Source organism: Capra hircus, chromosome 17 (assembly GCF_001704415.2).
Source record: "Capra hircus breed San Clemente chromosome 17, ASM170441v1, whole genome shotgun sequence".
NCBI lineage: Eukaryota > Metazoa > Chordata > Mammalia > Artiodactyla > Bovidae > Capra > Capra hircus.
In genome coordinates, this window is record NC_030824.1 from 47063560 (window position 1) to 47078137 (window position 14578).

The following is a 14578-nucleotide window of genomic DNA, read 5'->3' on the forward strand; positions in this document are numbered from 1 at the left end:
GTGACCATGAATGGAGAAGGGAAGTTCTTATAAGAGGCAGAACTCTGAGCTTTATATTCACTAGGTCTAGATGAAGTCATGCCAAGGGTAAAAATCACTGTTGACTCCGAGGTAATGGTTTGGTTGGATAACTTGAAGAGAAAATGATTAAATAATGGGTCAGTAAATATAACACAGATGAAAATCACAAAGATACTGTTGAATTAAACAAGTCAGACACAAAAGGGAAACTGCTATTTGATTCAATTTATATAAGGTTCAAAACCAATCTATGGTAACAGGAATCAGATAGGTTATTACTCATGTTTATAGAGACTAGAAGAAAGCATACTAGGTGTCTTCTAAAATATGTGTAATATTTTATTTCTTGATCTCATCACTGTCTGTGCAGATGTGTCCAGTTTGTGAAAATGCATTGAGCTGTGCCCAGATGGTCTGTATAGTATCCTAAATGTAGGTTATTATTAAATAAAAAGTCAAATAATTTAAATAAGTAATTTAATTTATAAATAAACCTATAGTTGGAACTCTGGGAATGGGTCCAGAACATGAAAATATATTTGTCCCTAATGTAGAAAAGATACACTAAAAATCAGGCATATAAGATAATAGAATTCTTAGATGTCAGCTAAATGTTTTCCCAAGTAGCCCACAACTTGCATAATGAATTCACAATTAAACTGTACATGATGGCAGGGAGGAACTTTAAAAATATAGTTTTCCTCTTCTCAAGGTGATCTCAGTTCAGTTCAGTCACTCAGTCGTGTCCGACTCTTTGCGACCCCATGAATCACAGCACGCCAGGCCTCCCTGTCCCTCACCAGCACCCAAAGTTCACTCACACTCATGTCAATCGACTCAGTGAAGCCATCCAGCCATCTCATCCTCTCGTCCCCTTCTCCTCCTGACCCCAATCCCTCCCAGCATCAGGGTCTTTTCCAATGAGTCAACTCTTTGCACGAGGTGGCAAAGTACTGGAGTTTCAGCTTCGGCATCATTCCTTCCAAAGAAATCCCAGGGCTGATCTCCTTCACAATGGACTGGTTGGATCTCCTTGCAGTCCAAGGGACTCTCAAGAGTCTTCTCCAACACCACAGTTCAAAAGCAGCAATTCTTTGGTGCTCAGGCTTCACAGTCCAACTCTCACATCCATACATGACTACTGGAAAAACCATAACCTTGACTTGATCTAGCCACAGATAATTATAAATGTGCAATTTTTAGCAAAAATATATAATTATCATTCCTCAATACAGCTAGCCAGCAACAAGGTGGCTTCAATTTATTTACATTAGAATTTTTCCCTGGGTGAGGCATATGGTAAAGAATTTTCTTTAACAGACAGAAATTTATTCAAGATGTGGCTATTCTTTTCAGACTAATTGTTCTTGGTCAGGGACCACTAACCTTGGATTACCTAAAAATGCCTCATAAATTAACATACTATTCAACATGCCTTGCCTCCAATTAAGAATTTTTCCTGAAGTAAAAGAAATAATGCATTGATAACCTTTAATTTTTCTGCACCAATGACAGAAGCAATTGATTAAAAAAAAAATAATGCCGATTCAGCTCTAGTTCAGAGAAAGAGAACATCCCATGAAGTTGGCTTTTCTGCACAATTATCATATATATAAATTAAATTCATGACAATACATGTTGCTCTCCTTTCTTTAGCCACAATGCTATGTCTTTGAACAGATGAATCCAGAAAAAAAAGGGTAGAAGGCGGCTTTGGTACTTCTTACTCTTACACCTAATATTACACCCCAAAATCTTGCTTCCTGCACTGTAGAATGATGGAATATGATGTAACAGTTGTATTTATCCATCAAAGCAATATTTCTATAAGCCAAGCTTCTTGACACCCCTAGCGAAAGAACAGGGTTCCATTTTTGCTAGAATGATTGACCTGGTTTACAAGATAAAGGGGAGATATTGCTACAGAAACATGGGTAGAATCCAAGGAATAGCTCAGGATGTTTCCATGCACTAACATGCCTAGTAATAAATGTTAAATAAGACAACATGATAGAATAATAGAACACTTGGAGGCTCAAATATCAAGGAACAGATGATTCAGTTTAACTCACAAAATAAAAAATGAAGAAATATGAGCTGAGGATATTATGGCCAAAGATAAAATTATATGAAATAAAATTGGGAAAAATCATGGATAAATTTATTTCTAATGGTCATTTGCAGCTTACTCTATTATATGTATTTCCTTTCTCTCTTTTGCTTCTGTCCACTGTCGAGTGTTTAGTAAATTGGCTAATTTATCCCATAAATCACAGAACACTGAGATGCTATGATGACAGAACAACAGAAGACACATACATAACCCAGAGAACACAGGTATCATCTTTAGAAACAATAGCCAAAAATAACTTTTGGTTTTCTCCTACTGTAAATGAAATAATTTTCAGTTGTATGTGAGGCAGATACATTATATAAAAAAGGAACATTTCAGGAATTGTATATATAGAAAAACATGTAGGTTAGTACTTGCAAATGACTTTGGACAGGTAGGGCAAATATGATGATTTATATGATTGATTTCTATCAATCATTGATTTCTATTAATTTCTATTGATTTCTATCATTTCTATGATTCAAAAACAACATGATTTGTTTTTGCTTGCCTATTACCCCTTCTCTTAAGAATGGATGCCAGGGTAGATAATGCAGGCTGACTTAAATCAAATATCTCAAGACCTGACACTCAGATAATATTCATTCTTGTGAATATTAATCTATAATGGAGAGGCTAGGGTTTATTAACCTACATTGTTTTAAGGCTGCATCCTGGAGAGAATGCCCTGAACTCCTGCCAGTCCCACCGTTGCCTTGATTTGTTTCCTCAGACTGGAATGTTTAGCTTTAGTTACTTTACTCTCCGTTATAAAAAATTCTTTGTTTATTTATTTTTAACTGAATCTGAGTCTTTCTTTGGTAGTTGTCAATATTGCAACTAAAGAATATAAGAGCTACCAAATTAGAGCAGCATCCACAGAAATTTGAGTTTAGCATTTTCAACCAACACTTTTAACAAAAATTAGTTTTTCAAATATTTAGAAAGGCAAAAAAAATCAAGTATACAAGTCTCATTGTAAATTTTTTTTTTTATGTTTCATTGGAAGATAAATTAAAATTTGATGTTACTGAGAGCAGTCATTATGTTGGGGAAATTTTGGTCATAAACACTGAAAACAATTGAAAAGACTGAAATAAACACAGAATTTCAGATACAAACTATAATTCTACTACAGTTATTGAGAGAGTAAAAGCTATTTTACCACCAGCTTTCCATTTCCCCAAAGCAGTGGGTAGAAAAGGTGATTAACTTAATTAAACAGACTAATATCAACATGAAAGGATCATTAACATTGCTATGACAGAGGAATGATGGACCACTTTGTACATAAGAGTTCTTATTTAGGAGAAAAGAAATCCTTTCCAAAGACCTAGCACAGTTCCAGTCACACAATGGATGCTCATTAAACATTTTCTGATTGTGTAAATGAAAGAGTTAATACAAATTAAGCCTTATAGGACTTTCTTTGGTGTGACATAATCAAAAATATCTGAAACAAAAGATTAATTTTATCATCTAAGGAAAACAAGATCAAAAGGAAAATATAAATTTGTAAGATAAATAAGTATCGAGAAAATAGTCATAAGCATATTTAAGAGAAAATATCTTCAAGAATACATAATTATATAATATTTTCCCATTTCAGACATCCACCGGTAAGCAGAAAGTGTATTTTGTGTTATATTAAAAAAAAGAAAAAACTGACAGACATATTGGAAAATATTTTATGTTCTCTGATGTTATTTCTATCAGTGTCAAAATAAGGAAATGCAAATTAAGCCAACAATGAGATTGCCATTTTTAAACACTTTTTACAATAAAAGCTCGAATGATGATAACTAAAGGACAACGTTGTTTTGAAAGAATTTTAAAAATTTAAGAATGCTTTTTTATTCCTTACCCCTAGTCTCCCCTTTAATCAGTAGTAGTAGTGAAAGTGAAAGTCACTCAGTCATGTCCAACTCTTGCGACCCCATGGACTGTAGCCCTCAAGGTTCCTCTGTCCATGGGATTCTCCAGGCAAGAATATTGGACAGTAGTTAAACAGAATTCATTCTGCCATTCTCTCTAATGCCTACTTTTCTCCAACGCCCACAGCTGCCACTTCAGCTTAGTTTTAACATCATAGGTACCTGAATTCCCACAATTACCTTCTATTTTGTCCTTCAGGCCCCAGTCTTATTTCCCTTAATGCATTCTCTTCATTCAGTCACAAAGCAATTTTGATCATGTCACTCCTCTGTTTAAAACTATTGTTATAGCCATCTCTTTGCCCTTACTTAAAGTCAAATTGATTAATATGTTTTCAAGACACTTCATTTACTTTTATGTTGCTGTTCAATTACTTACCCAACTTAATTTTCCCTTTTCCCTGTCCTTCAACCCCATCTCCCATTCTATAGTTCCAGAATCTAAGTCCAGGCAGCTCAACCTTCCATCTGCCCATGTTCTCACTTACCTCTTAACCTTGGCCTAGGTATTCTCTTCTCAAAACATGCTTCCTTTCATGTGGCTAACCTCCAAGCATCCTAGACATGGACTCAGTTTTGAGAGCAATCACTCTATCATTACAGCTAGTTTTCGCAGAAACTTATAATTACCCAATCACAGCATTGCACTGCAGACAGGCAGTTGTTTTTTCCAAATGAAGTTTGTTCATTTGGGTATCTGAAGTACAACTATACTTGATTACTGAAAAAAAATTAGTCAATCAAAATTCATTGAATGTGGAATATTTGGCACAATATTATTAAGTCTAGAACCCTATCTAAAATATATAATCCCAAGAGTAGAAAATAAAGGTACATAATAGTATTTACAGTAACACTATTCTACAAGTTTAAATATAGGATATTAGGTAAATGTATTAGGGCAGCTCTAGTCACTTGCTATTTGTGTTTACTTTCAAAATTTATTCTCCTGAAAACATTTTTCCCTTTTCACCATCATGGTTTATTAGGACTAGGCCCCCCTCTCAAGGAGTGGACCTTCATCATCTTAAACTAATCAGCATATTCCGTTCTTCTTGAACCAGTAATTAGCTCACAAATTAACTAAGAAGCCATCTAGAGCCAATATAGCTCTGAAAGATAATTACTAGGGCTTCAAAAGAAGGAAAAGTCATTTTCCTTTTCTACTAGACAGGATTGAATGCTGTTATAGTTCAAAGATATGAGGTCTGATAGAGACATTTTTAATTAAAATTTTAATAAGATAATTGTAGGTTCATATGCATATGTAAGAAATAATAGATCCCATGTGTCTTAGCAATAACAAAGTATCATATGCTGGGTGCTTATAAACAAAAAAATTTTATTTGTCACAGTTCTAAAAGCTGAAGCTCAAGATTAAGGTGACAGCACAGTTGAGTTCTGGTGAGACTCCTCTATCAGGTTGCAGACTGCCACCTTCTGGTTTTATCCTCATGTGACAAAGCGCAGAGACAGGAAGCAAGCTCTCTTGTGACTCCTATAAAGCACTAACCCCATTCAGTAGGGCCCCACCCTCATGACCTAATTCTATTACCTCCCCAAAGCCTCACCTCCTAATACCATCACATGGGAGTTAGAGTTTCAACATACAAATTTGAGGGGGTGGACACAAACATTCAGTTCATAAACACTGTTTACATCCCTTTTATCTAATTTCCCTCAATATCTTACAAAAAGACCATATCACAACCAAGAAATTGACACTGACAGAGTTAAATTACTAATCAGTTCCATTTTACAAAGCTTTTTGACATCCTTTTATATCATACCAACTTCCCTCTGATCCGAGTGCTCTGACACCAATCCTGACCCCTGGCAACAATTAACTAAAATGCTCTCCATTTCTATAATTTTGTCAACCTAAGAATTATATAAATTGAATCATAAAGTTTATAACCTTTTGGATTGGTCTTTCCACAGCATAAGTCTGTGAAGATTCATTCAAGTTGCTGCATGTATCAGTAGTCCATTCATTTATATTGGTGAATAGTATTCCATGTTATAGATGTACCATAGTTTGTGTTATATATTCATGCATTTAAGGACATTTGAGGTGGTTCTACTCTATGGCTGTTTTGACATATACACACTACAATATATAAAATGGATAACTAGTAAGAACTGACTGTATAGCACAGTGAATTTTATAATACTCAGTAATGACTTGCATGGAAAAGGATTTAAGAGTGATGTATATCTGATTCACTTTTCTGTACAGTAGAAACTAACACAACATTGTAAATTAAATATACTACAATAAAAAAAAATGAAAACTAAACTAAGGCTTCTATATATATTCAAATGCAAGCTTCTGGATGAACATAATTTTTTTATTTCTCTGGAATTAGGCCGAAAAGTACAATTGCTGATTTTTTATGGTAGTAACATAGTTTAAGAAACTGCCAAACTGTTTTTCTGAGTGGCTATATCATTTTATGTTTCTACCAGCAATGTATGAATAATCAATTTTCTTTGCACCTTAACAGCATTTAGTACTGACACTATTTTATATCTTAGCCTTTCTATAAAGGTGCCGTCTCTGGGGTCGCACAGAGTAGGACACAACTGAAGTGACAGCAGCAGCAGCAGCAGCAGCAGCAGCAGTGCTATCTTACTGAAATTTTAGTTTATGTTTCCCTGTTAGCTTATGATCTCATGCATCCATTCTTGTGGTTACTTACCATTTATATTCTTTTTAGTGAAAGGTCTTCTGCCTATTTTCTATTTGGATTCCTCTTTCATTTTTCTTGCTTGCTTCCTTCCTTTCCTTCATTCTTTATACTATTGAGTTGAACATTGTATATTTTCTAGATACTAGTCTCTTTTTGGATAAGTGGTTTGCAAATATTTTCTCCCAGGGCCTAATCTGTGATTTCATATACGATCTTCCACAGAGCAGATCAGTTAATTTTGATGAAGCACAACTTATCACAATTATTCTTTTTATAAATCACAGTTTTTATATCAAGTCTAAGAACTCTTTACCTACTCCTAGATTCTTAAGTTCCTTTTATTTTTCCTTTAATTTTTTTCCCCTAGTTTTATACTTAACTTTTTGATACAGTTGGGGTTTATTTTTTCACATGAGGTAGTCAGGCATCCACTTTAGTCACAAGTCACCTGTGGAAAGTTGATGAATCAGTGGGAGAACTTGTGAATGAAGCTGTCACTACAAAGGAGAGTGAAAATATTACTTGTGCCTAACTATGAAGGTCTTAAGCTAATGATTTTCCTTATATTGCCTTAAACACGTTAATTTTTGTTTGCTTACCATAAGAGAATTCTAACATGCCAATATTAGTATGAAAAACTTTACAATGGAATCTGGAAAAAATATAAATTAGTAAAAATTTGTTGCTGATGTAAAGAGAAACGCTGGTTTAAGGAAATAAGATGTAATTCTTTATGTAGGATGGTCACAACTGTGTAGAAACAAGAAAAACTTCCTCATATACTAATAATTAAAAGGAAATAAGTGAAATTACTTGCATGTCATTGATCTTTAGATGATGTTCCTTAATACATAATATTTTTTTAAAATATATTATTTCATCTTAGCAGCACATTCTTCCAGTCTTCCAAATATTGAAAAGATGTTAATAATTGACACAACAGTTACAGTTTTTAAATTATCTCTAAATTTATGTGTCCAAATAATTTATTTCAAATAAAAACCTAAGGAAAGTATCTACTGTGAGTTTAGTAGGCATACAGAACATATGACATTCAACTATGTAAAACTGCAATATTTATTTCTTTAGAATAAGAACATTTAATATGAACATAAACTAAATCATGTTAAAAATGTAATGAAAATATTGAAGAAAGACTAGTTCTTATTTATATCTATAAATTACTATGAAACAGTAACCAGAATCTTCAATTACTATTCACTAATTTACCATGAGTCATGTAATTTTTTTTCCTATAAATGTGCTTCAAAATCTTTTACTCTTTGTTATTATATTTAGGTATTTGATTCCTTTTGAGCTTTTTCTTTCTTTCTTTTTTTTTTTTTTGGTATGTGGGTAAAGGTCCAATGTCATTCTTACACACGTAAATCCAGTGTACCAGCAACATCAGCTGAAAATACTAATTTTTCCCCATTGGATAGTCTTGCTGCTCTTGCCAATATTTACAGTAGGTATGACAGGGAAGCAATCTAGATGTCCATCGACAGATGAATGGATAAGGAAGTTGTAGTACACATACACAATGGAATATTACTCAGCTATAAAAAGGAAGACATTTGAGTCAGTTCTAATGAGGTGGATGAACCAAGGGCCTATTATACAGAGTGAAGTAAATCAGAAAGAAAGATAAATATCATATACTAACACATATATATGAAATCTAGAAAGATGGTACTGATGAATCTATTTGCAAGGCAGCAATGAAGATGCAGACATAAAGAACAGACTTACAGAAACAGGGGAGAGGGAAGGACAGAGGGAGATTTATGGAGAGAGTAACATGGAAACTTACATTCAGTTCAGTTCAGTCGCTCAGTTGTGTCTGACTCTTTGCGACCCCATGAATCGCAGCACGCCAGGCCTCCCTGTCCATCACCAGCTTCCAGAGTTCACTCAGATTCACGTCCATGGAATCAGTGATGCCATCCAGCCATCTCATCCTCTGTCGTCCCCTTCTCCTCCTGCCCACAATCCCTCCCAGCAGCAGTCTTTTCCAATGAGTCAACTCTTCGCATGAGGTGGCCAAAGTACTGGAGTTTCAGCTTTAGCATCATTCCTTCCAAAGAAATCCCAGGACTGATCTCCTTCAGAATGGACTGGTTGGATCTCCTTGCAGTCCAAGGGACTCTCAAGAGTCTTCTCCAACACCACAGTTCAGAAGCATCAATTCTTTGGTGCTCAGCTTTCTTCACAGTCCAACTCTCACATCTGTACATGACCACAGGAAAAACCATAGCCTTGACTAGACAGACCTTTGTTGGCAAAGTAATATCTCGGCTTTTGAATATGCTATCTAGGTTGGTCATAACTTTTCTTCCTAGGAGTAAGCGTCTTTTAATTTCATGGCTGAAGTCACCATCTGCAGTGATTTTTGAGCCCAAATATGTAAAATATATAGTCAATGGGAATTTTCTATATGACACAAGGAACTCAAACAGGGGCTCTGTATCAGCCTAGAGGGGTGGGATGGGAAGAGAGATGGGAGGGAAGTATAAAAGGGAGGGAACATATGTATACTTATGGCTGATTCATGTTGATGTTTGACAGAAAACAAAAACATTCTGTAAAGTAATTATCCTTCAATTAAAAAATAAACAAGAAAACATTTCAGTTGATAATTTTTTTAATTCCTATTTAACCTAAATAAAGTGTCAATCTTAAAATTGTATTAAACTTTACTTACGTCCATTTAAAAATGATTTTTAAATCCCTTTCCTCCCTTTTATTTTAATGTATTCGCTACAAATTTAATCTTTTCTCATCTGTAGTTTGTGTTGCCATCTCTGCTTTCTGCTTTTTGTCTTCTTGTTTGTGATTTTTAATTCTTTAAAGACATGCTTTAAAAATTTAAACAAGTTTTTTTCTAGTGTGTAAGAAGTTTTATCAGCTCATACCCTGAAAATGCCAAATGTTTATCATAAGTTATTGGAAGACTACAGATATTTTTGACCATATAACATTTAAACAAAAACACCTTAGTTAAAAAAAAAAAAAAGTTTCCTTTTCTGTGATATATATTAACATAATTTTAAATAAAAAGAGCCGTTTCATGAATGTCAGCTTTTTCCCAAAAATATACTAAAAAAAAAAAAAAAAAAAGAACAAACTGGCATTATATTTTATTATTGGTACTGATAGATGACATAGCAATGTAAAATGACCTATTTATTATTTTCCTCATTGGATATAATAGCAGTTGTTTTATTCTAACATTACAGAACAATCGTTCGTGGAAGGCATCCAGAAAAAAAGTAACAATAGGACATTATTCATAACTAATCCAACATGCATAATTTTCTGTTTTTATTTAGTACAATAGATTTAATTTAAGGAAGAGTGAATGAATGAAATACTTTGTCTTCTAAATATTTCAAGCTCGTAGTCTTAGGGCTTTGAGTTTTTTTTTTGTTTTTTTTAAGATGATAAAGTTTCTCCTGAAATGTTCCATAAAGAACACTGTCAGCCAAAATTTTCCAGAAAGATTTAAGTGTAATGTACTTTTACGGAGATGGATTTTAAATGTTAAAAATTTCTTAAAAGTGAAAACAAAATGTACAGTAAAATTCTATTCAAATTTAAAGGATCAGATGTCACCTACAAATTCTGTGGTGCAGGATCCATTAGGTGACATAACATGGGGATGAGGAAAAGGGCATTTAAGAATATAATCTCAATTTCATAAGTAAAGCAATGAAAGTTTAGAAGATTTTTCATCCCACATAGAGTTAGCTTGGTATAGAAGTAATATTCAAACTTGTATCTGTCCAGGTCTATAGCCTGTGATCTGAAAAGCCATATTGTACTTCCCAACAATGCTCACATACATAGTAATTCTATTATCATACTTGACTAAAAAATCACATCCATCATACTTTATAACTATTACTATATTATTTAGAGAAACTCAATGGTTAGCTAACAACTTCCAGGAGCATTTAATTATCCTGCAATGTCTACTCCAAATTCAAAGCAAATAAGTAATTAAATGTTTCTAGGAAAAAATATTAAACCATTAAAGTAAAATCTCTAAGACTGCTATGTCTAGCCAGTGCATGTGGACACAATGCTGGGTCACAGGCAGAGGACCAGCAAGGAAACAGGGTCCTAGAGGCATCCTCCTACCTAGGCTTTACTTTTTGTTGCTGTACGAAAGGGAAATCGAGATGCTTTGTATGGGAGACACCTATGCGGTAGGGAGGACACACAAAGCCATTTGGGAAACTGGCTATTTACCACAGAGGTAGGAAATTTTAATACTTTAATAAATGGTATCCCTGTATAAAAAGCATGCTGAATCTGTATCATCCTGGTTCTAGGTGTGATGACATGTGCTGAGACACTGACCCGTGCAGCCGGTTGTGGTGGTCAAGAAGGCCAGGTAAGGTTACCTCACTGAACCATACTAATGCTGTTTTCTACCTCTCTTCTAGTGTCATGAGCCATGGAGCACTTTTCTAGTAGAGCTATATATCATCCACTTAACTGTCCTCTTGCATTAAAGAATCATCTTTTAAAATAAAGTAGCATGCTTTCTTATGTGTATCCGTATTTGTGGTATTTTCATTGTTATTATTCATTAATAATGTTAATTGGAAAAGGGCCCATTGAGGCAAGAAGTTCAGATTTAAAATCTGGCTTCCATGATAAACTGTGAATGTGGAAGATAATCCCAATTTCTTTCAGAGCCATAAGTTGCCTTAGCAGTAAAATTATGAGATGGGAAGAGATTTGTTCATCCAATTAAGTGTAGAGTCATTGTTAATCTTTAAAATACTCTCTATGAAATAAAAACTTACACATTTAGAAAATATAGCTAAAGGTAAGAGAGGCATCTGAAGAAACTTTTTAAAATCTTACGTTGAAAAGTGGTTGCAAATCCATTCTCTATGTCTATGTTTCTAGAGTAACACTGAAATATACACACTGCATACTCAGTTGCTTCAGTCGTGTCTGACTCTTTGTGACCCTATGGACCCTATGGACTCTATAGCCCATGGCTTTTCTGTCCATGGGATTTCCCAAGCAAGAATACTGAAAGCAAGAAAAGTGAAGTCACTCAGTCATGCCCAACTCTTTGCAACTCCATGGACTGTAGCCTATCAGGCTCCTGTCCATGGGATTTTCCAGGTAAGAATACTGGAGTGGGTTGCCATTTCCTTCTCCAGGAGATCTTCCTGACCAGGGTAGTGAACCTGGGTCTCCCACATTGTAGACAGGCGCTTCACCGCCTGAGCCATCAGGGATATTAAGAATACTAAAGTGGGTTGCTATTTCCTCCTCCAGGGATGGAACCGGCTGTCTGCTGCATTATAATAGGTGAATTCTTTACAGCTTAGCCACCAGGGGAGCCTAAGAAAGTGTTAGTCTTTCAGTCGTGCCAGACTTTGCGACCCTGTGGATTGCACCCTACCAGGCTCCTCTGTCCATGAGATTTTCCAGGCAAGGATACTGGAGTCGGTTGCCATTTCACGTGTAAAGTAGATAGCTAATGAGAAGCTGCCATACAGCACAGAGAGTTCAGTTTGGTCTCTGAAACGACCTAGAGGGGTGGAATGGCAGGGAGGGTGGGATAACGACTCAAGAGGGAGTGGATATATTTATACTTAAGGCTGATTTATATAGTTGTAGGGAAGAAATGAACACAACATTGCAAAACAATTATCCTTCAATTAAAAAAAAAAAAAAAACCACCTTAAAAAGTGTCAGGAGGTCAGCTGGATTATATTTGAAGAACAGAATTAAAAAACCAGGATGCTGGAATCAAGCATATCTCACACGTGAATTCAAGTTTGAACACATATTCCCCAGAGCCAAAGAGTTCATATAATAGTTGATTTACTTAGAAATAAACCGATAACAAGGAGTACACATCTGTTGCTGTTTGGGCAGACAATCTAGGCCAGTCGCTTGGCCTGCCTTTCACGGGATGGAGGGCTCCCTTGCCCAGCGAATCAGCCGGCCCTGGCTGTCTCCTTCCATGCCGCCATGAATCTGGCGGCTCACCCAGGCCAAGCCAGCCCCATGTGGCTGTAACACCTTCCACTGCAGGTACGCCGGCCCCTCGGAGAATGCTGCCTTAGTGATTGGCAGGCCACTGCGTTTGTTCCCATAATGCATCGCGGTACTGGTGCTGCACATGCGCATCCTTAAAGCGACCCCTTTGAGGCAGCGGCCTTGTTTTTACCCCAATACAGGGTTCACGGCTCAGGCTGTCAAGTCAAACTACACGACTAAGACAAAGAGCTGGGGAAGGAAGGATTTATTACTTGCAGTAAGTAAGGAGAACATGCGGCATCTTTCCTAAAGCAGTGTTTCCTGGAATAGCAAAATTGTGGATGTTTTAAGCTAAAGGTACATGCGTGTTTGTGAAGGGGCTTGAAGTGAGGAGAATTCAACACAGAATTGGGACAGAAGTTGACAGAGTCCAAGCTTTAGTCCATTGAGTGAGGAGGGTCGAAAAGTCTTCACCATCTTCTCTTAAGTTCTGGTTGATCAGGTGGTTGAGAGCTTCGGGGTTTTAAATTCAGCAATATATGTCAATAAAGTGTTTCAGGCTAAAACGGAACTGGGGGTCCTTACAACTTAATATCTTTCCTATTGTTACTTCTCTTGCCTGATGAAATTATTTTTATTGTTTTCTTAAGATTATTATCGTAGGACCTGTTCAAGGGCAAGCATTGTGTCCGGGTTTGGATCACAAATGTAATTGCTTACCTCGAAAAGGCTTCTCATGTGTCAAAAAACTATATCTAATTCTTTTCCAATGGACACCCCCTACCCTACTGGCGTACACTAGGGCCCCCAGAATTGATGGCTCAGCTGAAGAATGTGGGCAGAGCTCTGATGGCACCACCTTCCATGTTTGCTATTGAATTCCAGTGTGCAGAGCATGTAGTATTCATATAGGAAATCACCATTTGCAGTTTGCAAGTATATTTTGGTTCTTTACTTGGTTCGGTGGAAGTCATAGTTGAAGACAGGTGGGAAAAGTTCATGAAAATTGTGATTGGTAATTAGCTGCCACCTGCTTAAGGTGTCTTTGGAGAGGAATAAACATCTTTATGGCTTTAGAGTCAGTCACTAGGTTAAAAAATAAAAAATGGGATAAAGTGGACTATGTCCTCTTTCAAGCTGCCACATACATAGCAAAAGCAATATTTGTCTGAAAATGATTTTTTTTTTTTGAAAAAGGTGGCTTCAAGTCACGGTGAACATTCCTTCTAACCTATGTTTTACAAAAGTCAAACCTCCAAAAGTATGTTGGGGAACAGATACATTTAATGGTAGTGGTGGTGGTGGTTTAGTTACTAAGTCATGTCCAACTCTTAATTGTTTAAAAAAAAATCCTTAGATAAATCAATTGACTACAAAAGCATTTTTCATGAAGAGAGCCAGCTGATAATTTTGGTGAAAAATTGATCATTTGATCTAAAAGTAAATCAATTATATAATATACCAGTTATATATAATATACCAAATATATAATAAACCAGTTATAACTGAGTATTATAACTCTGGGAATAGCATCTCAGAAAGCTCTGAGAACTGTTCCACCCATCAGAAGTCCAAACTCAGTTATGAAAGTGTTTTTTTTTTTTTTTAACTGTCCATTAAGTGATGTACTGTTGACACTACTATTGACACAGCCTGGCAAGTAGTGGGTAATGGGTCATCCTGGACTCTTATAAGATTAAACACGAATGTTATCTTTTAAGGAGTTGTCTTGTTGGTGCTAGGAGAATGTTGGTCTTTATATTTAAATAGTATTTCTGAGGATGAGGAGGTTTGGTTGATGC

The 14578-nt window shown here is 35.6% G+C and overlaps 1 long non-coding RNA gene across 1 annotated transcript in view; it reads left to right on the top strand.

The window, feature by feature from the left end:
- LOC108637879 overlaps positions 11124-14578 on the top strand; it is a 222621-nt gene continuing 219166 nt past the window's right edge. Inside the window, exon 1 of the long non-coding RNA XR_001919392.1 lies at positions 11124-11160. This is a non-coding gene — a long non-coding RNA (uncharacterized LOC108637879). The remainder of the gene's footprint in view (positions 11161-14578) is intronic.